The 24,741-nt window shown below is 42.8% G+C and overlaps 1 protein-coding gene across 3 annotated transcripts in view; it reads left to right on the top strand.

The window, feature by feature from the left end:
• Positions 1-207: 207 nt before the first annotated feature.
• LOC140717116 (alpha-1,3-mannosyl-glycoprotein 4-beta-N-acetylglucosaminyltransferase C-like) overlaps positions 208-24,741 on the top strand; it is an 80,541-nt gene continuing 56,007 nt past the window's right edge. Inside the window, exon 1 of one of the 3 annotated variants that reach the window (XM_073030360.1) lies at positions 208-494. The gene's annotated coding sequence lies outside the window, so the exon portion shown is untranslated. The other 2 variants (XM_073030361.1, XM_073030359.1) reach the window with 2 other exon arrangements.

The following is a 24,741-nucleotide window of genomic DNA, read 5'->3' as shown; positions in this document are numbered from 1 at the left end:
GTGTGTGTGTGTGTGTGTGTGTGTGTGTGTGTGTGTGTGGTTTAACATTTTAAAAACGGTCTTTTATTGTTTGCTCTTTACCTCTGAAAGTTAGAAACATTAAAAATCTATTGATTAATACAAGAAGGCAGGATCTAAAGCTATGTGAGGGGGGGGGGGGGAATAGGGTGTGACTGGAAACGTAGTTGCTTTAATATTTCGGGGTAACGGGATCGGGCTGCCTGGATCCGACCCAGTGAATGTGGGTTGGAAAGAAGGCGGAAAATCCGACCCATTTCCGCCAGCATGCTTTTAAAAGTGCATTTCCCTACTGATTGGGAATAAACGAGTATAACAGGGAACTCAATTGGTCTAAATTAATATCCGAGAGAGCCAGTGGATTTTAGCGCGGCCGCCCGTTTAGGCGCCGCTACGGTTTTACTTCCTGCTCCGTCGCTTCTAGCACTGTTAGCTAGTCTTCGCCGCCTGCTCTGAACAGCAAACCAACGCTTTAAGTAAGTAGTTGTCCCGCATTAGAGAATTAAGGCAGCCTTTTAACAGTTATAAACCGAGCTACAAACGACGCGTGTCGAGTGATGCCTCTGCCTTGCAGCAAAACAGTGTACATACGGACATAAATACAGCTGTTTCCAACGCATGGTGAATGGTCGACCAAGCGAGCGTGCTATTGGAAATGTAAATCAGACTCCGCCTCGTAATTTCATAACCAGGCACATGAACACTGCAACTTCCTTGGTTAGACACACCGCTGAATTTGCAACCAGAAAGGGAATACAAGTCAGTATTCCGCTCCGCGGTGGAGTTTTACAACGCCTGGCAGCGCATGAGTTGTTTCAACGTTCCGGTACGGCAGACTACCCGGTTGTAATGTAATCTCAGGTAAACTCCGAAGCCGATAGGCGATTCCGCAGCTCTTGAAAGTTTTATAGTGTACTCTTCCGCCAGCATGGCTTTGAATGACGGAGCAGCTGGGGTCTCAGGTAGGCTAAAAGTTTAGTTTGCCTCGCATGGCAGGGAACAGCAGCTGCTGTGTGTGAACGCTGTGGTTTTCTCGTGCTGATGAGAGGGTCTATTTATTTACAGTAAATACAGTCAGAATGCCACTTACCTATAAGCCCAATTTTCGAGCCGTAGTAAAGACATTATAAGAAATGGTTGTCCTTGAAACTAGAAATAACCATTGAAATCCATCCTCGAAAAATCCAGATAACTCGATACTGCTTTACCAAAGAGTTAAAAGAAAGGGCACCTTTGCTGATCGTAAGTACAGTTATTAAGACTGATTAAAATGGATTATGGAAGGGATTCTGGATTAAAGTTAATGAATTGTGTTTGGCTCCCGTGTTTTTCCAGTTGGCAGAGTTTGCGTGTTTGAAGGGTGTGTTAAGGAAACCTTGTTGAACTGCGACAGTGAACACACTCCATGTTGCATTCGCGGTGGAGGGAGTTTTTTTCCTTTGACCATAAATGGGCGTCGTCAGCTAAGCCAGCATCTATTCGCCATCCCTAGATACATCTGAGAACGTAGTGATGAGCTGTGCTCCTGAACCGTTACAGTCCCTGAGGTGTAGTGCTATTAGGGAGGGAATTCCATGATTTTGACCCAGTGACAATGAAGGAACGGCGATATGTTTCCAAGTCAGGATGGTGAGTGACGTGGAGGGGGATTTCCAAGTGAAGTTTCCAGGTATCTGCTCTTCTCATCCTTCTGGATAGTAGTGGTAGTGGGTCTGGAAGCTGCTGCCCTAGGAACTTGGGTCTGCTGCTACAGTGCATCTTGGGTAGTATACACTGTTGTAACTGTTGGCCGATGGTGGGGGTGGGGGGGATTGGATGCTTGTGGAAGGGGTACCAATCGAGTGGGCTGCCTTGTACTGGGTGGTGTCAAGCTTCTTGAGTGTTGATCGAGCTGCACTCATCCAGGCGGGTGGCGAGTTACACACCTGACCTGAGCCGTGTAGATGGTGGGCAGGCTTCGGGGAGTCAGGAGATGAGTTACGCACCACAGGATTCCTAGCCTTTGACTTGCTCTGGTAGCCACCGTGTTGATATGGCTAGACCAGGTCAGTTTCCTGTCAATGGTAACCCCCAGGATGTTGATAGTAGGGGATTCAGTGAATGTTTAAGATGGTGAGTAGAGTGACCTCAGTGGTGTAGAACTTCCTGAGTGTTGTTTGAGCTGTGCTCACCGTGCCACGTATTCCTGCTGTGCCTTGTAAATGGTAGAAAATGGATGAAACACTCCTCACAGGATACCCAAAGTCTAATTTCTGTAGATACAAAATGCTGGGTTAAGGTAAAGCGGTAAAGAATATTCGTGAATTCTTTTTTTCCTGTTCCTCGATTTCTCAGAAGGTAGTTGCCAGAGGCTGAGTTTAGCTCATCACGCAGTGACAGAAATCTGTAGCCATTTGCCAGAATGTCCCATAGCTGCTCGTTATCTGTGTCTGTGGAAATACCCGCAGACTTCTTTGGATTTGTCCAGACCACTGCGGATATGTATTCATGATCTCCCGGCTGGCTGCACAGAAGTAGATAAGCCTGATCAGCAAGAGGCAAAGTGCTAAAGGAGCTCGGAGCAGACAGCACCTGCCGATGGAAACGGATTGAGACCATTCAGCTTGACTCTCCAGCAGCTGAGTTTTGATTTGCTCTTCCAGCATCTGCAATCTCTCGTGTCTCCAAGTCTTGTCAGCTGCCAGCGGAACCAGAGTGAAGGGAGTCACCCGGAAGAACTGCGTCCAAAAGAAGTTTGCTAAAGTTCACAGTTGTGGTAATGATGAGGATCGCTGCCTTGTTGTGGTGGAGAGGCTTGTAAGATCCTGAGAACCCAAGAGTGATGACATGTGGACTTTAGCCATCTGCCATTTGGCTCCTAAAAGGGTGAAGTAAAAGGGGATGTCCAAGGAGCGATCCAACCAAGACCTCAGCAGTGGAACTGGAAGAAGATGATGATGCCATATCATAAAGGTAGTGAAGGTGGAGGAAAGCTGCAGCAGGGATGAGGGGGTCTGTCAGTCCAGTCCCACTGTACTCTGACAATGATATATCAAGGACCATATGGTGGCTGCCCATGCATCAGCCTCCCCGTGTTAAGCAAAATCACGTACAGGTGCACTCTATTCAGAGAATCCACCCGAATATCCTGGATAAAGCTTCGTGATGAAGTGATATGAAGGGGGCAGGATTGAGATGTCTCAAAACCGGTAGTCCAGAATGCATGGATCTTGGGTTAGCTTCTACGGCCATGTGGAACCACCATCAGATGGCCCCTTTGGAGAACACCATGCTCAACTGGAGTGATCACAGAAAACAAGATGCCAGATAAATTTAGTGCGTGTCCCTTCTCCAGCTTTCCTCATACAGTGTTACGTCATCTGCACATTCTTAGTGGTCTCTGCACTACCGTACTAACCAGAAGTATTCATGAACAACAGGACTTCTGGTTAAACAGTGTTTAGCTAATGTGGAGCCACAAAATCTTTCAGCCACAGATGCTGGAGACGTGAAACACACATCATATGTAGATGCATCAGAGTTGGAAGTTCAGCCGAATATTGCTGCTTGGAATCTTATTATAGCTTATTAGATAATAACTAATATAATTATTGTAATTATAAAGCTCATTTAGTTATTAGCACTGGATCAAAGTTACAGTTACATCTCGTATCTCCTTTTTCCCCCAAACCCACTGAAATAAAAACTCCTGATGCCAACTATCCATTCCATATAGATTGTTCAGTCCTACAGTGGCTCCCATCGATGAACGACTGAACCGGCCAGCTGAGAATCAATACAGAAGTTGAGCAAGGCAAGGGAAATCTTGCATCTTGTGTAACTCTGTTTTATTTCCCCACACACTTGCGGTAGTTTTAATGGTTATCTGTAGCTCACATCTGTGCTTCAAGTACTGCTGATCCATGACCTCCTGGTGCTCAGGCCATGGAGGAAACACAACACCTGCTCCATCTGCATTTGAGTGGTGTCGGAGTTATACTGCACAGAAACAGGCCCTTTGTTCCCTACCTGAGCTAGTCCCATTTGCTAATTAAATTTGCCAACGACACTACATTAATTGGCCTTATCTCAAACAATAACGAGGTGGCCTCCAGGGAAAAAGTCATCTCTCTGACACAGTGGTGTCAAGGAAACAACCTCTCTCTCTCAATGTTGCAAAAACAAAGGAGCTGGTTGTGGATTACAGGAGGAATGGAGATGGGCCCTATTAACCCCTATTGACATCAATGGATCTGGGGTTGAGAGGGTGAACAGCTTTAAGTTCCTTGGCATCCACATCACCGAGGACCTCATGTGGTCTGTACACACCAGTGCCTCTGTCACCTCAGACGGTTGAGGAAGTTTGGTATGGGCCCCCAAATCCTAAGAACTTTCTACAGGGACACTATTGAGAGCATCCTGACTGGCTGCATCACTGCCTGGTATGGGAACTGTACCTCCCTTAATCGCAGGACTCTGCAGAGAGTGGTGTGGACAGCCCAGAGCATCTGTAGTTGTGAACTTCCCATGATTCAGGACATTTACAAAGACAGGTGTGTGAAATGTGTAGGCTCATTGGGGACCCGAGCCATCCCAACCACAATCTATTCCAGCTGCTACCATCCGGGAAGTGGTACCACAGCGTAAAAGCCAGGACCAACAGGCTCTGGGACAGCTTCTTTCACCAGGCCATCAGACTGATTTGAGTGTACTCTATATTACATTGACTGTTCTGTTTATTATAAATTACTATGATTGCACATTTAGATGCAGACGTAACGTAAAGATTTTTACTCGTATGTGAAAGATGTAAGAAATAAAGTCAATTCGATTCAATTTGCCTGTTTTTGGCCCATTTTACTCTAAGCCTTCCCTATATGTGTACCTGTCCAAATGTCCTTTAAACATTGTAATTGTACACTTTCTGGCAACTTGCTTCATACAGTATGCACACTACTCTCTGTGGGGGGGGGAGACTTTCAGCTCCTCCTCTCAACAAACTTGTGCTCTACAGTTTAAATTTCCCTGCCCTTGAAAGAAGGCTGTGGCCACCCACACTTCCACTCCACCCATCTTTTTATTCCGGTGTTTTCCCTCTCCAGCGGAAGCATGACTATTTATTTCCATAGATGCCGCCTGACCTTCTGAATTCCTCGAACATTTGGTGTGTTACTCTGGATTTCCAGCATCTGCAGACTTTCTTGTGTTTATGACCTCCCCCCACCCCCCCCCCCCCCCATTCCCGACACCCTATTTATGTCCTTCATGATTTTATAGACCTGTAGCCACCACCCCCCCCCGCCTTCTCTCCAGGTAAAACCGTGCCAGCCTACTCACCCTCTCCTTTTAGCTTGAGCTCACCACTGCCAGCAACACCTGTTGTGAGTCTTTTCGGCACTCTCTAGGTTATTTACACGGTGACCAGAACAGCACACAATATTCCAAGTGTGGTCCCACCAACATCTTGTACAGGTACAGCATAACTTTCCATTTTGTGTGCTCTAGTTGCCAACCAGTGAGGTTGTCACCTTCACCACTCTGTCCATCTGTGTCACCACTTTCAGGGACCCCTAGATCTCTGTTCTACTCTACTCCAGAGACTCCTGCTCTGGTTTTACTTCCGAAAAGGAGAATGTGGACGCAACGAGCAGGATGTGAGCCTTCTTGTGGACGGTGGCCCTTTTGCATTAATGTCTTCTGGTGCTGCTTCCTATCCTTACACAGAACTCAAATGGCAGCATCTATCCTGCCTTAACTTCCACATCTACCCCTGTCCTCCTTTCTTAATACTTCTAATTCCACCTCAAGTGGGTTCTCAACAATTTTAGATAATTTGTCTTTCCTGATTGTTCTGCTCTAAGGGCAGCCATAAGCATGTGTAACTGAAAATTATTTTCCATAAATCAACTTGTTTGTGTATTTCGAATGAGACTCTTTTACTTCAGATTTCCAGCAATGAATGTGATCAGATCCCACAGGTCCAGCATTCTTTCCTTCTCTTCTGCTCTCAGTTGTAAGTTCCAAGCAAAATACCCCGCCTTTTGTCTCTGCACATTGAATTAATGTGCACTCCACAGTACATTAATTTCAGAGGGCCACCCATTCCTGCCTGTCTGCACCAGGACAATTCCGATGTAGGGTCCTCTACCACTTACTTCATCTCTGTCTTTCTTTAGATGCTTCTCAATGTGTTGAGTATTTTCAGTGTTCCCTTTTAGCATCAGCTCCTTTCAGCACTCCTCACAGTGCAATATAGACCGCTCAGACTGAAGGCTTGAGATGTGTCTATTTTAATGCAAGGAGTGTTCTGAACAAAGCGGATGAGCTTAGAGCCTGGATCAGTACTTGGAGATATGATGTGGTGGCCATTACAGAGACTTGGATGGCTCAGGGACAGGAATGGTTACTTCAAGTGCCGGGTTTTAGATGTTTCAGAAAGGACAGGGAGGGAGGCAAAATAGGTGGGGGCATTGCATTGTTGATCAGAGATAGTGTCACGGCTACAGAAAAGGTGTACACCATGGAGGGATTGTCTACGGAGTCTCTGTGGGTGGAGGTTAAGAACAGGAAGGAAGCAATAACTTTACTGGGTGATTTTTATCGGCTGCCTATTTGTAACAGGGATATTGAGAAGCAGATAGGGATACAGATCCTGGAAAGGTGTAATAATAACAGAGTTGTGGTGATGGGAGATTTTAATTCCCCAAATATCAATTGGCATCTCCCTAGAGTGAGGGGTTTAGATGGGGTGGAGTTTGTTAGGTGTGTTCAGGAAGGTTTCTTGACACAATATGTAGATAAGCCTACAAGAGGAGAGGCTGTACTTGATTTGGTATTGGGAAATGAACCTGGTCAGGTGTCAGATCTCTCAGTGGGAGAACATTTTGGAGATAGTGATCATAATTCCATCTCCTTTACAATAGTATTGGAGAGAGGTAGGAACAGACAAGTTAGAAAAGTGTTTAATTGGAGAAAGAGCAATTATGAGGCTATCAGGCAGGACATTGGAGGCTTAAATTGGAAACAGATGTTCTCGGAAAAGTACGGAAGAAATGTGGCAAATATTCAGGGGATATTTGTGTAGTGTTCTGTATAGATACATTCCAATGAGACGGAAGTTATGGTAGGGTACAGGAACCATGGTGTACAAAGGCTGGAATAAATCTAGTCAAGAAGAAAAGCTTACAAAAGATTCAGAGAGCTAGGTAATGTTAGAGATCTAGAATATTACAAGGCTACTAGGAAGGAGCTTAGGAAGGAAATTAGGAGAGCCAGAAGAGGCCATGAGAAGGCCTTGGCGGGCAGAATTAAGGAAAACCCCAAGGCATTCTACAAGTATGTGAAGAACAAGAGGATAAGACGTGAAAGAATAGGACCTATCAAATGTGACAGTGGGAAAGTGTGTATGGAACTGGAGGAAGTAGCAGAGGTACTTAATGAATACTTTACTTCAGTATTCACTATGGAAAAGGATCTTGGTGATTGTAGTGATGACTTGCAGTGGACTGAAAAGCTTGAGCATGCAGATAATAAGAAAGAGGATGTGCTGGAGCTTTTGGAAAGCATCAATTTGGATAAGTTGCCAGGACTGGATGAGATGTACCCCAGACTACTGTGGGAGGCAAGGGAGGAGATTGCTGAGCCTCTGGCGATGATCTTTGCATCATCAATGGGGACAGGAGAGGTTCCCAAGGATTGGAGGGTTGTGGATGTTCCTTTATTCAAGAAAGGGAGTAGAGGTAGCCCAGAAAATTATAGACCAGTGAGTCTTACTTCAGTGGTTGGTAAGTTGCTGGAGAAGATCCTGAGAGGCAGGATTTATGAACATTTGGAGAGGTATAATATGATTAGGAGTAGTCAGCATGGCTTTGTAAAGGCAGGTCGTGCCTTACGAGCCTGATTGAATTTTTTGAGGATATGACTAAACACATTGATGAAGGAAGAGCAGTAGATGTAGTGTATATGGATTTCAGCAAGGCATTTGATAAGGTACCCGATGCAAGGCTTATTGAGAAAGTAAGGAGGGATGGGATCCAAGTGGACACTGCTTTGTGGATAAAGAACTGGCTTGCCCATGGAAGGCAAAAAGTGGTTGTAGATGGGTCATATTCTGCATGGAGGTCGGTCACCAGTGGAGTGCCTCAGGGATCTGTTCTGGGACCCTTACTCTTCATGATTTTTATAAATGACTTGGATGAGGAAGTGGAGGGATGGGTTAGTAAGTTTGCTGATGACGCAAAAGTTGGAGATGTTGTGGATAGTGTGGTGGGCTGTCAGAGGTTACAGCAGGCCATTGATAGGATGCAAAACTGGGCTGAGAAGTGGCAGATGGAGTTCAACGCAGATAAGTGTGAAGTGGTTCATTTTGGTAGGTCAAATATGATGGGAGAATATAGTATTAATGGTAAGACTCTTGGCAGTGTGGAGGATCAGAGGGATCTTGGGGTCTGAGTCCATAGGACGCTCAAAGCAGCTCCGCAGGTTGACTCTGTGGTTAAGAAGGCATATGGTGTATTGGCCTTCATCAATCGTGGAATTGAATTTAGGAGCCAAGAGGTAATGTTGCAGCTATATAGGACCCTTGTCAGACCCCGTTTGGAGTACTGTGCTCAGTTATGGTCACCTCACTACAGGAAGGATGTGGAAGCCATAGAAAGGGTGTAGAGAAGATTTAATGTTGCCTGGATTGGGGAGCATGCCTTATGAGAATAGGTTGAGTGAACTTGGCCTTTTCTTCTTGGAGTGACGAAAGATGAGAGGTGACCTGATAGAGGTGTACAAATAATGAGATGCATTAATCATGTGGATAGTCAGAGGCTTTTTCCCAGGGCTGAAATGGTTGCCACAAGAGGACACAGGTTTAAAGTGCTGGGGAGTAGGTACAGAGGAGATGTCAGGGCTAAGTTTTTTCCTCAAGAGAGTGGTGAGTGCGTGGAATGGGCTGCCGGAAATGGTGGTGGAGGTGGATACGATAGGGGCTTTTAAGATACTTTTGGATAGGTACGTGGAGCTCAATAAAATAGAGGGCTATGGTAACCCTAGTAATTTCTAAAGTAGGGAGACATTCGGCACAACTTTGTGGGCGAAGGGCCTGTTTTGTGCTGTAGGGTTTCTATGTTTCTATATTCTTCTATCATTTTTCTTTCTCCATCTGCCACCATTGAAATGGACAACTCCAAAGGAATTGTTACACGAACAAGCCAGGTCCCATCGCAGAAGTTGTCTTTGCTCTTTCAGTGGAGCCAGTGGATGTAGTGTACCTGGACTTCCAGAAAGCTTTTGATAAAGTCCCACATAGGAGATTAGTGGGCAAAATTAGGGCTCATGGTATTGGGGGCAGAGTACTGACATGGTTTGAAAATTGGCTGGCTGACAGGAAACAAAGAGTAGCGATTAACGGGTCCCTTTCGGAATGGCAGGCTGTGACCAGTGGGGTACCGCAAGGTTTGGTGCTGGGACCGCAGCTGTTTACAATATACATTAATGATTTAGATGAAGGGATTAAAAGTAACATTAGCAAATTTGCTGATGACACAAAGCTGGGTGGCAGTGTGAAATGTCAGGAGGATGTTATGAGAATGCAGGGTGACTTGGACAGGTTGGGTGAGTGGGCAAATGTATGGCAGAAGCAGTTTAATGTGGGTAAATGCGAGGTTATCCACTTTGGTGGCAAGAACAGGAAGGCAGATTACTATCTAAATGGAGTCAAGTTAGGAAAAGGGGAAGTACAACGAGATCTAGGTGTTCTTGTACATCAGTCAATGAAAGCAAGCATGCAGGTACAGCAGGCAGTGAAGAAAGCTAATGGCATGCTGGCTTTTATAACAAGAGGAATTGAGTATAGGAGTAAAGAGGTCCTTCTACAGCTGTACAGGGCCCTGGTGAGACCACACCTGGAGTATTGTGTGCAGTTCTGGTCTCCAAATTTGAGGAAGGACATTCTTGCTATTGAGGGAGTAGGTTCACAAGGTTAATTCCCGGAATGGCGGGACTGTCATATGTTGAAAGATTGGAGCGACTGGGCTTGTATACACTGGAATTTAGAAGGATGAGAGGGGATCTGATTGAAACATATAAGATTATTAAGGGATTGGACACACTGGAGGCAGGAAGCATGTTCCCACTGATGGGTGAGTCCAGAACTAGAGGCCACAGTTTAAGAATAAGGGGTAGGCCATTTAGAACAGAGATGCGGAAAAACTTTTTCACCCAGAGAGTGGTGGATATGTGGAATGCTCTGCCCCAGAAGGCAGTGGAGGCCAAGTCTCTGGATGTATTCAAGAGAGAGTTAGATAGAGCTCTTATAGATAGCGGGGTCAAGGGATATGGGGAGAGGGCAGGAACGGGGTACTGATTGTGTATGATCAGCCATGATCACAGTGAATGGCGGTGCTGGCTAGAAGGGCCGAATGGCCTACTCCTGCACCTACTGTCTGTTGTCTATTGTCTTTCCTCCTCTTCCCCTCTACATCTGAAAAGTGTTACTTTTCTCATTTTTAACAGTTCCAAATGAGAGGTCGATGAACTGAAGTGGTCTTTCTGTTTGCCTCTACGCTGATGCTGCCTCACTTGCTGAGCATGCTCAGTACTTTCAGTTGTTGTTATAGAAGAAAATAATAGTTATTCTTTTAACAGAATGTTTGAGAAGTGGCATGCTGCAGTAAGTTGGATGAGGCATATAGCAAAGGGCAGATGATGATGAATACAGTATGGTGCTTGTAACTCTGCAGCTGCTCGCTGGTTTCCTGCTGGTATTCTACAATGCACAACCCAGGAACATTGGCCCATTATAGTTGCCTGACTGCTCCTAAATTCAAAGTTATATTTATTTTCTGCCATTTTTAAAGCTACCATAGTCCGACAGCAAGAAAATATTGATTTGCAGAGCTTGTAAATAGGATTTTTGTCAAAAAAATTAAGTGCAAGAAGCCAGTTTCTATTTGCATTTTTTCAGAAAAATTTCCGGAAAGCATAATTAATTCCCCCAATCTTGTGTTGACATGTATTTAATCACTTTAAATTGATGGATATCTCCCATGCCAAATAAATATAAATGGGTAATTTTTCTGTCCTTGCTGAAATCTATTAGCATTTTAAGTAACACTGCTAAGTGTGTACTGAAAAAAAATCCTTTACTTTTTATCTTTTAAAATATTTTCTATGCTCTTGTCTTTAACAACAAGTTCATTGCTCTCTTTTTAAGGAGGAAATGATAGAAATGAGAAGTCTATGTTTGGTCAACTTTAATATACATATTCCTTTCTCTTGTTGAACAGTAATAAGAAAGTGATTAATGTTCTGTTGTCCTCTTGGTCATTTAAAGAGGGCCAATAAAATAGGAATGTAACCCTTCCCCCCCCCCCCACCCCATCACCCCAACGTAATGTGAGATCTACCTATATAGTCTTCAGATGCAAAGAGGAGTGATAGACAGTATGTCTCACGAACAAATTAAATGTTTTACATCACGTAACTGCATGCTATTAAATATATCTGCATTGGTTCTAAGAGGGAATTATCTTTGTTTAAAGAGCTGTGCCTGAATTTCAAAGTTGGTCACCTGCCTGACCTTTTCAATACCTTTTTCAATACTTTGAGCCTGTACATGGTGAAGTTCAGAAGGATGACTGGGATCTCATTGACAACTACCAAATAACTAAAGCCTGTGCAGAGAATGTTCCCGTGAGTAGGCAGGTCTTGGGTCTGAGACTACAGCCTCAGAATAAAGTTCAAAGTACATTTATTAGCAAAGTACATATAGTATATCACCATATACGCAGGCAATCACAGCAAGTACAAGAAACACAATAGAATCAATAAAAGACCACATCCAACAAACCAACAGATTCTGCAAATACAAAAGAAAGAGAAGAAATAATAATAAATAAGTATTGAGAACATAAGACGAAGTGTCCTTGAAGGTTGTGGGTACAGTTCAGAGATAAGTGAGTGAAGTTCCCCCTCTGGTTCAAGAGCCCAGGATGGTTGAGGGGTAATAACTCTTCCTGAACCTGGTGGTGTGGATGGCAGTAGTGAGAAGTCAACATGGCCTGGATGGTGAACGCTGCTTTCCCGCAACATCACTCCATAGAGGTGTGCCCAGTGGTGGGGAGGGCCATATTCACTACTTGTTGTAGGCTTTTCCATACAAGGGCATTGTTGTTTCCATACCAGGGCATGGTGGAATCTGTCAACATAAAGGGAGGACCCTTTAGAACGGAGATGAGGATGAATTTCTGGAATTCATTGCCATGGAGGGATATGGAGATGAAGTCATTTGGTGTATCTAAAGCAGAAGTTGATCGTTACCTGCTTGGAGGGAGTTAAGAGTTATGGGGAGAAGGCAGGAGAATGGGGTTGAGGGGAAAAAATGAGCTATAATTGAATAGCAGAGCAAACACAATATATTGAAAGGTCTAATTCTGCTCCTAATGGTTTTATGATCTCTACTCCCTAACAATAACTAAGCTAACAGATGGCATGACACTTGGAATTAGCAATAGAAGGTTATAAAATAAATTTGGATCTCATTTAGGAAGAACAACCACAGATGCAAATCTAAAAGGGTTCCTGTTAGAAGAAGGGTTCCTGATTGATACAAGGGATTGCAGTGGCTAGAATCTGGAGCAGAAGATCTCAGCAATCAGGCAGTATCTGTGGAAGCAATTTGGATCAAGACCCCAATTGCTTGTATTTCACCTCATTGTGATGCTACACATGTAGTTTTAGATGGGGTAATCTGATATTAGACTAAGCTAGCAAGAAATACCATAACATTTGAGCTGGATATTTGTGTCTAGATTTTCATCCACAGTAGTTTATTTAATTCCCTTGTGATTATACACCAATTACCCACCATGGATACGAGAACTTAGTACCTGTTAAGTGGTGTCATAGCCTGATAGAGCAGTTGTATTTTTGATTGTCCTTATGCTGCAGAAAATATTTGTTCACTGAAATGTGAAACAGTGACAAGAGAAATCCCACGTGAAGTGTTTGACCATTTTTTTGTTATCTTCAAGAAGCAGTAGTGTTTGCCACTACAAAGATATGAACTCAAAGATTTAACACCCTTCACAGCATTTCTAAGATAGTTCCAGGCATTAGTTCAAATGGATAAACAAGAGATTTTTCAGAAATTTGGAGCAAGACACACAAATTGCTGGAGGGACTCAGCAGGTCAGGCAGCATCTATGGAGCGGAATAAATAGTCACAATTTTTGGGCTGAGACCCTTCATCAGGACTGAAAAGGAAGGGGTTAGAAAGCAAATTAAGGTGGGGGAGGGAAGAAGTACAAACTGGCAGCTGAGGGGGAAGGTGGGTGGGCAGTTCAAAAGGATACCTGACAGCTATGAAATCAGCAAGTGGAAAATTAAATGTTGTATAAAGTAAAAATACACATTTTAGAAGTTGGTGAGAGACACATAATCCACTTACATAACATTACTATTTTTAGGATCAATGAGTTTAAGCAGTAAAAATGGCTATTATGATATTAACAGCAATTTAGTGTTGCCATCCTAACAACTGTAAAATTTGACAATTGTTTGTCAGCTCATCAAGTTATGGAAGGGCAGATGAGGGAAATAATGATGACACGGGTGAGGGAGATGAGGGGTTTGTTCAAAACGTTTGCGTCTGCTACTTTTTACAGCCAACGTTTCCCTCCCTCCCATTTGATTACCCAAATCCAGACGTTTGGGGCTTCACAAACTTGAGCATGTCAGCCCAAAGCACGTCAGTTGCGGGAGTAGGAATCTCAATATGTCATCCTCTACTTGCGCTAGGCTTTTTATTGCGTAACAGTGACGAGAAGGCAAAAGAATTTGTTACTCAAGGCAGTGTACATGGATTTATGAGATGAAGTTTCTGTCATAACTCTGATCTGCTATATTAATACTTAATTCTACCTTTGCTGATTTTGACTGGCCTGACAAGTGGCTTCGCTCTTTGTGAGGCGAGTACAGATTTGAATTGTTTCTGAGAAGTGAACGACCATGAATTGTGAAGTTGTTGCAAGAGCTGCTTTGTTGGGGGAAGTAGGTGGACCTGAATGCCAAATGGGCAAATTGATTAAAAACTGAGGGTGCTTTGGCATCTCCAGAAATATCAAGCAGCAGGGTGCACTGGCACATCACCTTCCTTGGAAAGCTTTGAATCAGAATCAGGTTTATTATCACCGGCGTGTGACGTGAAATTTGTTAACTTAGCAGCAGCAGTTCAATGCAATACATAATCTAGCAGAGAGAGAAAAATAATAAATAAAGAAACATAATAATAAATAAAGAAGTAAATCAATTATGTATATTGAATAGATTTAGAAGAATGTGCAAAAACAGAAATACTGTATGTTTTTTTAAAAAAAAGAGGTTTCCAAAGCTTCAATGTCCATTTAGGAATTGGATGGCAGAGGGGAAGAAGCTGTTCCTGAATCACTGAGTGTGTGCCTTCAGGCTTCTGTATCTCCTATCTGATGGTAACAGTGAGAAAAGGGCATGCCCTGGGTGCTGGAGGTCCTTAATAATGGACGCTGCCTTTCGGAGACACTGCTCCCTAAAGATGACCTGGGTACTTTGTAGGCTAGTACCCAAGATGGAGCTGACTAGATGTACACCCTTCTACAGCTTCTTTTGGCCCTGTGCAGTAGCCCCCATACCCGACAGTGATGCAGCCTGTCAGAATGCTCTCTATGGTACAACTATAGAAGTTTTTGAGTGTATTTGTTGACATGCCAAATTGCTTCAAACTCCTAATAAAGTATAGCCACTGTCTTGCCTTCTTTATAACTACATTGATATGTTGGGACCAAGTTAGATCCTCAGAGATCTTGACACCCAGGAACTTGAAACTGCTCACTCTCTCCGCTTCTGATCCCTCTATGAGGATTGGTATGTGTTCCTTCATCTTACCCTTCTTGAAGTCCACAATCAGCTCTTTCGTCTTACTGACGTTGAGTGCCAGGTTGTTGCTGCGGCACCATTCCACTAGCTGGCTTATCTCACTCCTGTACGCCTTCTCGTCACCATCTGAGATTCTACCAACAATGGTTGTATCGTCGGCAAATTTGTAGATGGTATTTGAGCTATGCCTAGCCACACAGTCATGTGTATATGGAGAGTAGAGCAGTGGGCTAAGCATACACCCCTGAGGTGCGCCAGTGTTGATCGTCAGCGAGGAGGATATGTTATCACGAATCTGCACAGACTGTGGTCTTCTGTTTAGGAAGTCAAGGATCCAATTGCAGAGAGAGTTACAGAGGCCCAGTTTCTGCTATTTCTCAATCAGGATTGAGAAGTTCCTTCCTCCTGTATGCTGTGACTTCTGTGCTATGTTTTGGCCAGTGCAGGAGAAGATAATTCTGGAGACCCTAGATGGTGTGATGAAAACCTCTCAGATCCAAGGAGGCATCTAGAAGATGACATCATCATCATCATCATCATCATCATCATCATCCTGAGTTTAGCTCAGTGATACACCTAGATGCCTTATGCCTTGTACTTCTCCTGGTCGTGGTTAGTTGGTACCTCCTGGTTGTCATTTTTGTAGTTGCTTCTTGTGTCTAAAGATGAATTTATTTGTGTCTCTCAGTGTGTGGTCCTCAGCAGGAAGTGAGGGAGGAGAAGGAAAGGGATGGGATGGGGGAGGTTGGTTTAATCTAAATACTTTCATAAAAATTGAGCTTTCATTACTCAAGATAAAATATGAAGTGATTAATTAACCAAAGTTGAAAATTCTAAAGCTCAAGGACAAAGCTAATTTTTGCTCATCGGAGTGCACACGCACATACACCCCTTTCCCCCTGAAGTGTCAACAGTTGTTTCCGGTTGTAGCTGCTGCCTCACCTGAATTCCTCCAGCACTCGGTGTTTGTGTGTGCACGCATATGTATACGGCTGCGTTCCTTTGAGCAAAAGTTAGTTTGTCCTTGAGCTTTAGAATTTTTAACTTTGTTTACTTAATCACTTCATATTTTATCTTGACTAATGAAGTCTTAATTTTTTTGAGGGTAGTTAGGCTGAATAGCTGGCACCTCTTCCCCTTTCTGAAAGATTCTCAACCTTTGTTATGCCATGGGCTGTGACTAAAAACAATGGAGCCCATGGACCCCGGGCTGGGAGCCCCTGCTTCTTTCTGAATCTTCATATTTATAAATGTCAGCTGTACCCATTCAAACAGAGTCAATTTATTAATGCCTTCAGGATATGGAAACCTTGTACATTTTAGCCTGTATGAAGTGACATTCAATTCAAACAATGTTTTGCTTTCTATCTGTGGGGGTTCTTAAGTAGAGAGTGACTTTACCATCATGTTAAACTAAGTTTCCCTTTTGAAAATGGTGCACTGTCATCACCCATTCTTTGGCATCCTGTGTCTAGTGGGCCACTGGGACCTTTGTTTGTAATTTATATAAACAATTCAGATATTAATGTACAAGGCATGGTTAGTAAGTTCATAGATGATACCAAAATAGGTGGGTAGCATAGAGGTTATGAAAATTAATGGAATCTTGACCAGCTAAACATGTAGACTAAGGATCGACAGATGGCTTTCGATCCAGGTACATGACAGGTTTTGTACTCTGGGAGAGCAAACTAGGGTAGGATTTGTATCATGAAGAGAGTCGTCCTGGGGAGTGTTATAGAAGAGTGAAACCTCGTAGTGCAAGTGCATGTTTCACTGAAGGTAGGCTCACAGGTAGATAAGGGAGAAGGAGTGTTTTGTTCACCTTACTATTGCAAATATGTTGTTACACTAGAAAGAGCACAGAAACTACTTACCCAGAACTTGGGCTTGAATGACTGAAGTGTCCTGAGTTAAAGACTGTGACTGACCACCCTGTCTATGCCCCATATAATTTTATACACCTCTATCAAGTTAGCTCTCATTATCCTTCACTACAAAGATAAAAGCCCAAGCTTGTCTCTAATCTGGCCAGTATCCTGGTAAATCTCCTGTCCACCCTCTTAAGCTTCCACATCCTTCCTATAATGAGGCGACAGAACTGAGCACTATGCTCCGATTGTGGTCTAACCAGTTTTATAGTGTCGCAACATTACCTTGTGACTCTTGAATGTATTCCCCCAGACTAATAAAGGCCTACACAGCATACAGCGCCTTAAGCACGGTACCAACTTGTGCAGAAACTTCTGACAGACCCATCCTTCTGTTCCTCCACTGCTAATGATCCTGCCATATTTGTGCAACTTTCCAAAGCATAGTGACTAGACTGTGACTTTATTCTCCGGAGTGTAGGAGATTGAGAGACGACGTAATAGAGCTATGCAACGTCATGATGGGGTGAAAGCATGCAGTCTTTCTCCCAGGGTGGGGCTGCTTAAAAACAAGGGGCATAAGTTCAGGATCAAAGGCAAGTTTTAAAAAAGACATTGGGACAGTTCCTTGGTCCCGGAGCTGTTTCATTTGGCTGCATTCATGGGTATTCGTGCATGGTTGAACGAGAAATAGTGGTTGATGTGGGCACGCTTTAAAAAAACTATGGATCCAAGGGTCATGGGCCAAAGGTGGGCAAATATGACCAGCTTGGGAATAAAGAGTTGAGCCAAAGGGCCTGTTTCCCATTGAATCCCAACAACTTTTCAAAACCAAGATTTTCACTGGTATTTTAAGTGTCAGCATTGCTCAGTGGGCAGACCTCTGTCTTTGAGTCAGTCATTCGTAGGTTAATCCCACGAAAGAGATTTTGAACACAAAATGTTGGAGTACTGGGCAGTTGTGACTGCTGGAAGTGCAATTCTTTGAAAAAGATAACCCGGGGCACTCTTTTTATAGATGTCCTCAGTGAATTTTATCCCTTCAATGTAAGTCACCGTTGAAATAGAATCAGATCATTAGCACCTTGGTGCTAGTGGGAGTTTGCTCTGTGAAACTTGGCTGCTTCATATGAAGTTCAAAGTACAAAAGTTCAAAGTTAATTTATTATTGAAGTATGTATATGTCATCATGAGATTAATTTTCTTGAGGGCATTCACAGTAGAACAAAGAAATTCAACAGTTGCAACCATAATGAATAGTAAATCAATAATACAGAGAATGTGATTTGTAGATCCTCAACAGTGAGCCCCTAGGTTGGGGAATCAATCAGTTCAGTATTGAGCTGAGTGAAGTTATCCATGTTAGTTCAGGGCACATCACTGTCTTAAAGTATCTTTGACCTGAAAGAGGTGCTGTAAAAATGTAAATGTAACTTGTACCACTGCACAGTTTATGATTTGACTCTTGATTTAAGGATTGTCAAAATGAATTGTGAATTGACTGATAAACCAGCCTGGACTTCTGTTTATACTGGTAAAAGAGGAATGGTGAGAATGTGTGCTGTCACTGAGGAATGTGCTGTTACGAAATGGAAGCTTGAAACATTCCCAGGACACTTGATCAGCCAAATATCTAGTGCTCCTGCTGCTCCCATGTTAAAGTGCTACTCTGTTTGTAGATATTTATAGCTAGGTAAGATCTGTCCTGTCTGCATACAAGTCTCTGACGAATCACCACTTAAGCCATTGTAAAGGTGCCAACGTATCTCATTTATAAGCACTGTGGAAATCTCCAAAGGTCAGCCAGATACTTGCAGGATTTACTGCTAAACTGGCAATGTGTCAGGGAAAAATAATGTAAATTCCTCATTTAAAAACAAAGAAATGCCAAGTTTATATCTGAGCTCAGCTTGCTCAATGAAATGGTGCTGAGGGACAGGTCAGGTGGTGAGCTTGTAGTGACCCTGACAAAACCCTTTCCTCTGGTTATTAGGAAATGCATTTGTTTGTTTCAAAGTGGCTAAATGATTTAATTGTGCTGTTACCATTATCCACTTCTCATCCTATAACCTGTTTAAAGAGAAAAATAAGGACACAGCTTGATTGAATTTGTGAGTTATTGTATTATTTTACACATAATTGACAATGGCCTTTTTTAAATGTTGCTTTAGCGTGGAGGGACAGGGAGAGTGCATGTTCTCCATATATGGATATGAGGGGAGGGAATTAAAACTTCAGACGCTCCCAGCTAAGGAAGTGATATGTTCCTAATCAGATAACCACTATAGGAGCTCTCAGCCCTAGTATAAAAGGAAAAAGAAGTCATCAGTCATTTTTGGAAGTATTTTCAGTTTAGTTCCAATTTGTGAAGATTGTTCTCTGATTGTTAACTGTACCAATTTATTCAGTGTCAATGTTTGCAGCTGTCAGAGAGAGGAAAAAACAATCTTGCTTCAAAATAAAATGTAGAATGCTGAAGTGAAAGGAATGTTTTCCTTTATGCTGTCTTCCATTGGTCAGTGCAGCCAATGTGATTACATCATGTGGCTTGATTAAAATGTTGCTTACCCAAATCCATCAGCTGTCCCTGTTAACAGTGTACTTGCACACTTGAAACAAGATGTCCAAAAATGAGGGAAAATTAGAAAGGCTAACTGCTTGTGGCCAAGTTGAAATTTTCCCTGAAAACAGATTTCCTATAAATTTTATTTTACACATGGTGTAAAATTAATCAGAATATTGTTGGCATTTCAGTGCTAATAATATTTCAGTGGTTTTATTGCCTTTACATTTTCCATTTTTGCTTCTACAGTCTGCCCTTTTGGGTGTAATAAAACTCCAAGACAAATATTGTTTGTTTTAAAATGACTGAAGAATGTATTCTGTCTTCAGAGGAAATTAGAAACATCTTGAATATTTATTTAACCCCGTCACTGCATCTCAGAGGCACAGCTGGTAGAGCCGCTGACTCATCAGCCACTGTTTGGTTCAGTCCCAACCTCTGCTGCTGTGTGCATGGAGGTTGCCCATTCCCCTTGTGATCACGGGCTCCTGCATCACAGTGACGTGCAGGCTGTTGGGTAAATAGGCCGCAGGAAAATGTATCAATGATTAGGTGAGAGGATACAGTCTAGGAGGAGAATGATAAATGGGGTTAGTGTAAAATAGTTCTGATATGTCTATCCATGGCCACCTCCACTGTTGTGATCAGGCCACACTTGGGTTGGAGGAACAACACCTTGTATTCCGTCCCAACAGCCTTCAAACCGATGGCATGATCATCGATTTCTCGAACTTCTGGTACTGCCCCTCCCCCTCACCATTCCCTATCCCCTTTTCCCTCTCTCACCTCATCTCCTTACCTGCCCATCACCTCCCTCCCTTTCTCTTTTTCCCATGGCCTTCTGTCCTCTTGTATGAGACTCACCTTCTCCAGCCCTGTACTCTCACCAATCAATTCCCCAGCTCTTTACTGCATCCCTCCCCCTCCCAGTTTCATCTATCACCTTGTGTTTCTCTCTCCCCTCCCCTCACCCTTAAAATCTACTCCTCAGCTTTGTTTCTCCAGTCCTGCTGAAGGGTCCCGGCCCAAAATGTCTTTTCCATAGATGCTGCCTGGCCTGCTGAGTTCCTCCAGCATTTTGTGTGTGCTGCTTGGAGTTCCCACGTCTGCAGGTTTTCTCCTGTTTAAAATAGTTGATGGTTGATTAGTATCAATTGGCCTTTTTCTGTGCAGTATCATCCTGGCCCTATAACAAACTTCTCAGCAGACAGAACACTCACAGCTGCACCACTGCCCTTCATATTGTAATTCACTGCAATCCAGAATCGGGTTTATTATCACCGGCATGTGACGTGAAATGTGTTAACTTAGCAGCAGCAGTTCAATGCAATACATCATCTAGATGAAAAATATAAAATAAAAATAATAATAAATAAGCAAATCAATTACAGTATATGTATATTGAATATATTAAAAATCATGTAAAAATCAGAAATACTGTATATTAAAAAAGTGAGGTAGTGTCCAAGGGTTCAGTGTCCATTTAGGGATCGGATGGCAGAAGCTGTTCCTGAATCGCTGAGTGTGTGCCTTCAGGCTTCTGTACCTCCTACCTGATGGTAACAGTGAGAAAAGGGCATGCCATTTGCGCATCTTAGAATTATTTTGTGGTTTCAGTCAAAAAGTTCAATGCCCACTTTAGATTTAAAAGTCTTGCAAATTTCCCTGTGTAACAAACAGTCTTTAACTTTGATGCACCATCAATAAATTCACCACAAACTTATTTCAGTTCAACTCTGTTAAAGGCACCTGGAACATGATAAAATGTCTGTTCTTTAAATAGAGAGAATGCAAAGAAGCAACAGTTGGGAATCAGTTGTTGTCCTGCATTTTAATTGAGAAAGGAAGTGAAGTATTCAGACATTTTTGGAAAGAATGTAATGCAGTTGCCAGGGTAGGCTATGAGGCAGCTTTGTATACAAGGTATGTAAAAATAAACTGATTTTTATCATGTGGCATGATTCGTGGTATATTGTTGTACCCAGTGAGTAATTTATCCTTTCGATGAAGGATATTATGTTCTGTAACTTTGCATCTGGTACTTGTTCATGTATCATAACATCTTACACCTCTGAATTTTCAGTCCTCGCGATTTTTGCATGAAGACACCTCCAGTGAAGCTATGTGTGTAAAAATGGTTTTCTTTCCCAGTTTAAAACCTCTTCCTCATTCTGGATGTAGCATTTTCTCTCCCTGTACTTTTACGCTCTGTCCACCAGAGAAAGCAGGATCTCCCAGTGGCCACACATGTCCCATTCCCATTCTGATATGTCTATCCATGGCCTCTTCTGCTGTCAAGATGAAGCCACACTCAGGTTGGAGGAGCAACACCTTGTATACCAGCTGGGTAACCTCCAACCTGATGGTATGAACATTGACTTATCTAACTTTCGTTAATGCCCCTCCTCCCCTTCTTACCCCATCCCTGACATATTTAGTTGTTTTTTTTCTCTCTCTCTCTGCCCATCACTCTGCCTGTTCTCCATCTGCCTCTGGTGCTCCTCTCCCCCTTTCTTTCTCCCGAGGCCTCCCATCCCATGATCCTTTCCCTTCTCCAGCTCTGTATCACTTTTGCCAATCACCTTTCCAGCTCTTGTCTTCATCCCACCCCCTCCGGTCTTCTCCTATCATTTCACATTTCCCCCTCCCCCACTACTTTCAAATCTCTTACTATCTTTCCTTTCAATTAGTCCTGACGAAGGGTCTCGGCCCGAAATGTCGACAGCGCTTCTCCCTATAGATGCTGCCTGGCCTGCTGCGTTCCACCAGCATTTTGTGTGTGCTTTTCCATTGTTGTTAGTTTTGCAATATCATGTTACATGGGACTGTGTTCAGTCTTATTTCATTGTCAAGCCTGTATTTCTAATGCAGAGGTTCATCAGGAATCTAATCTGGCCCCTTCCAATTTCTCATTTGCATGCTACCCCTCAACAATTTCACCCAAAAATGCAAAGCCAGTCTCCACAGGAATGTTTATTACACCCACATGTATCATATTATTATCTGCCTTGCCCTATCCAACTTCTCCGGGGTGAGTGTCTAATATCTCATCCTGGATGAGAAAGAATTTCTTCCAGTTAAGTATTGTGAAGACTGAAGCCATCATCTTCTGTAGCAAACTCTGGTCCCCAGATATCAAGTCCACGTTTGACCCTGGCAGCTATCTAAAACAGAAGCAAACACTTCAAATTTCATTTCATAATTTTGTCATCCTCTATAACGTGTCTTTCTACAGTACTAAAAGTCACTTTTCTATTATCATAATGTTTGTAATAACTTGGTATAGCAATGGCTGGGAGAGTACTCAATTGGAATGGAAGTGAATGGAGGCAGATAACCACAATGAGCACGCAGCTTGGGGTGGGGGGGGGGAATAATTATGCTAATAAACTAAATGTCCTATTTGGATATGTATTCATATTGAACCAGATGTCCCCAACATGACATATGAGGTTTATAGCAGACCACGTACCTGCTGCTGATCCCAAGTTAAACCAATACTTCTCCTTCTGGTCAATGACTTCCTGATTGGTAGGTTAATTTCTCAGCAAGTTTCCAGTAATATGAGGGTGTGGGAGGCAATTAAGGTAGGAGTTCTTGGGATATGTGAAGGAAAAGATTACTGGGTTACTAATTAATGGGACTGATCTGGTGTAGACTTGATGGGCCAATTGGGCTCTGTTATTTTGTGCTAGTTATTGCTAATTGTATTTTGTCGACTGTATGTGCAATTGTGACCATTATGTGTGGTGTGTGACTGGACGGTGTTTTGCACCTTGACACTGGAGGAATGCTGTTTCATTTAGTTGTACACGTGAAGGGTTGAATAACAATTAAACTTGAACTTTAAATTATTGGGGCTGGGAAAAGTAAAGGAATAAATTAGATTTGTTTTAAACTTTGAAATGTTTGAAAGGGGTTAATTGTTAAGAGGTCATTGCAAATTGCCGTGGACTATTCACTATTCCACACGGGAATCAATAGAAAGCATCATGAAATCACTTTGGAGGGATACCTTAAGTCAAAGCCACAATAAAAGTGTAGGTTTTTTTCAGTGCTACAGTAGCTAATTATCAGCTCGATCTTCCACTGACAGCAGGACTCACTCTGTTCCATCTGGCGTTAGATAATCAGACCTCACAGATTTCAAACCTTTACCTCTCCACACAGACTTATTAATGCACAGCTTGTCAAAAGAGAAAGAGCACTGAGACTGGAGCTATCAACAGGGCAGAGCTGCTGGCAAATCACCTTTCCTCTGTGATCCAAACAGCCGTTTAAAGATACAAAATGTCATTACTTCTTCCAGGCTCAAGTTTATTAAATTTGAGAAAGAATGCATTAGGCACTGGACCGACTCGTTCACATCCATATCGTAAATGTTGAGGCAAGGGGAAATTGGGATGATTTGCATATTGACTGCTATTTCTCATCACCGATGAAGCCCTCATTACAGGCAATGTGACAGATTATGGGCAAAAGTGAAGCTGAAATTGAATTGATTTTAATTGACTTTATTTCTTGCATCCTTCACATACATGAGTAGTAAAAATCTTTACATTGCGTCTCTATCTGAATGTGTAATAGTAAGTTATAGTAATTTGTAATAAATAGTATGTACAGTAAGATAAAGAACAAAACAGTCAATATAGCTTAGAAATACAATTGTGTCAGCGTGAATTAATCAGTCAGATGGGCTAGTAGAAGAAGCTGTCCCGGAGCCTGTTGGTCCTGGCTTTTATGCTGCGGTACCGTTTCCCGGATGGTAGCAGCTGGAATAGTCTGTGGTTGGAGTGACTCAGGTCCCCAATGATCCTTCTGTAAATGTCCTGAATAGTGGGAAGTTCACACCTACAGATGCGCTGGGCTGTCCACACCACTCTCTGCACAGACCTATGATTGAGGGAAGTACGGTTCCCATACCAGGCAGTGATGCAGCCTGGTATGAATTTTAATCAGAGGTGCGATTTACTGAACTGCAGAAGTATTTTGAGTGTGAGGAGAAAGGTGATGGTTATACTCATCAAACACCATCTGCAGTGCAGTTTTTCCTGCAATACTTTGTTTTTCTGAATTTTCATTTTACCTCGTAGATCTTGATGGCAAGGTCAGTATAAATTGTTCATCTTTGGTTAACTTTCAGATGGAGCTGTGCTTCTAGTAAAGGGGCAATAGTGAGTAAAAACAGGCATCTGGCTGGAGGTACTCAGTGGGCCAGGCAGCATCGGTAGAGACAAAGGGATAGTCAGGTTGAGTCCCTGTGTCAGGGCTTTTGTCTCCAGAGGTAGAGTATTGTTGTGCAAGATACTGTAAGGAATAAGAGCCAGCATCAATGAAGGAAAGGAGATCTGTTTGAAATAAGAATGGCAGCTGACATGGAAAGGAGCCTGAAGATGATGATGCCATATA

The sequence above is a fragment of the Hemitrygon akajei genome, chromosome 27 (assembly GCF_048418815.1).
Source record: "Hemitrygon akajei chromosome 27, sHemAka1.3, whole genome shotgun sequence".
NCBI classification, from domain to species: domain Eukaryota; kingdom Metazoa; phylum Chordata; class Chondrichthyes; order Myliobatiformes; family Dasyatidae; genus Hemitrygon; species Hemitrygon akajei.
The sequence above is the reverse complement of the archived record's forward strand: the minus strand, read 5'-3'. Positions and strand labels throughout refer to the sequence as shown.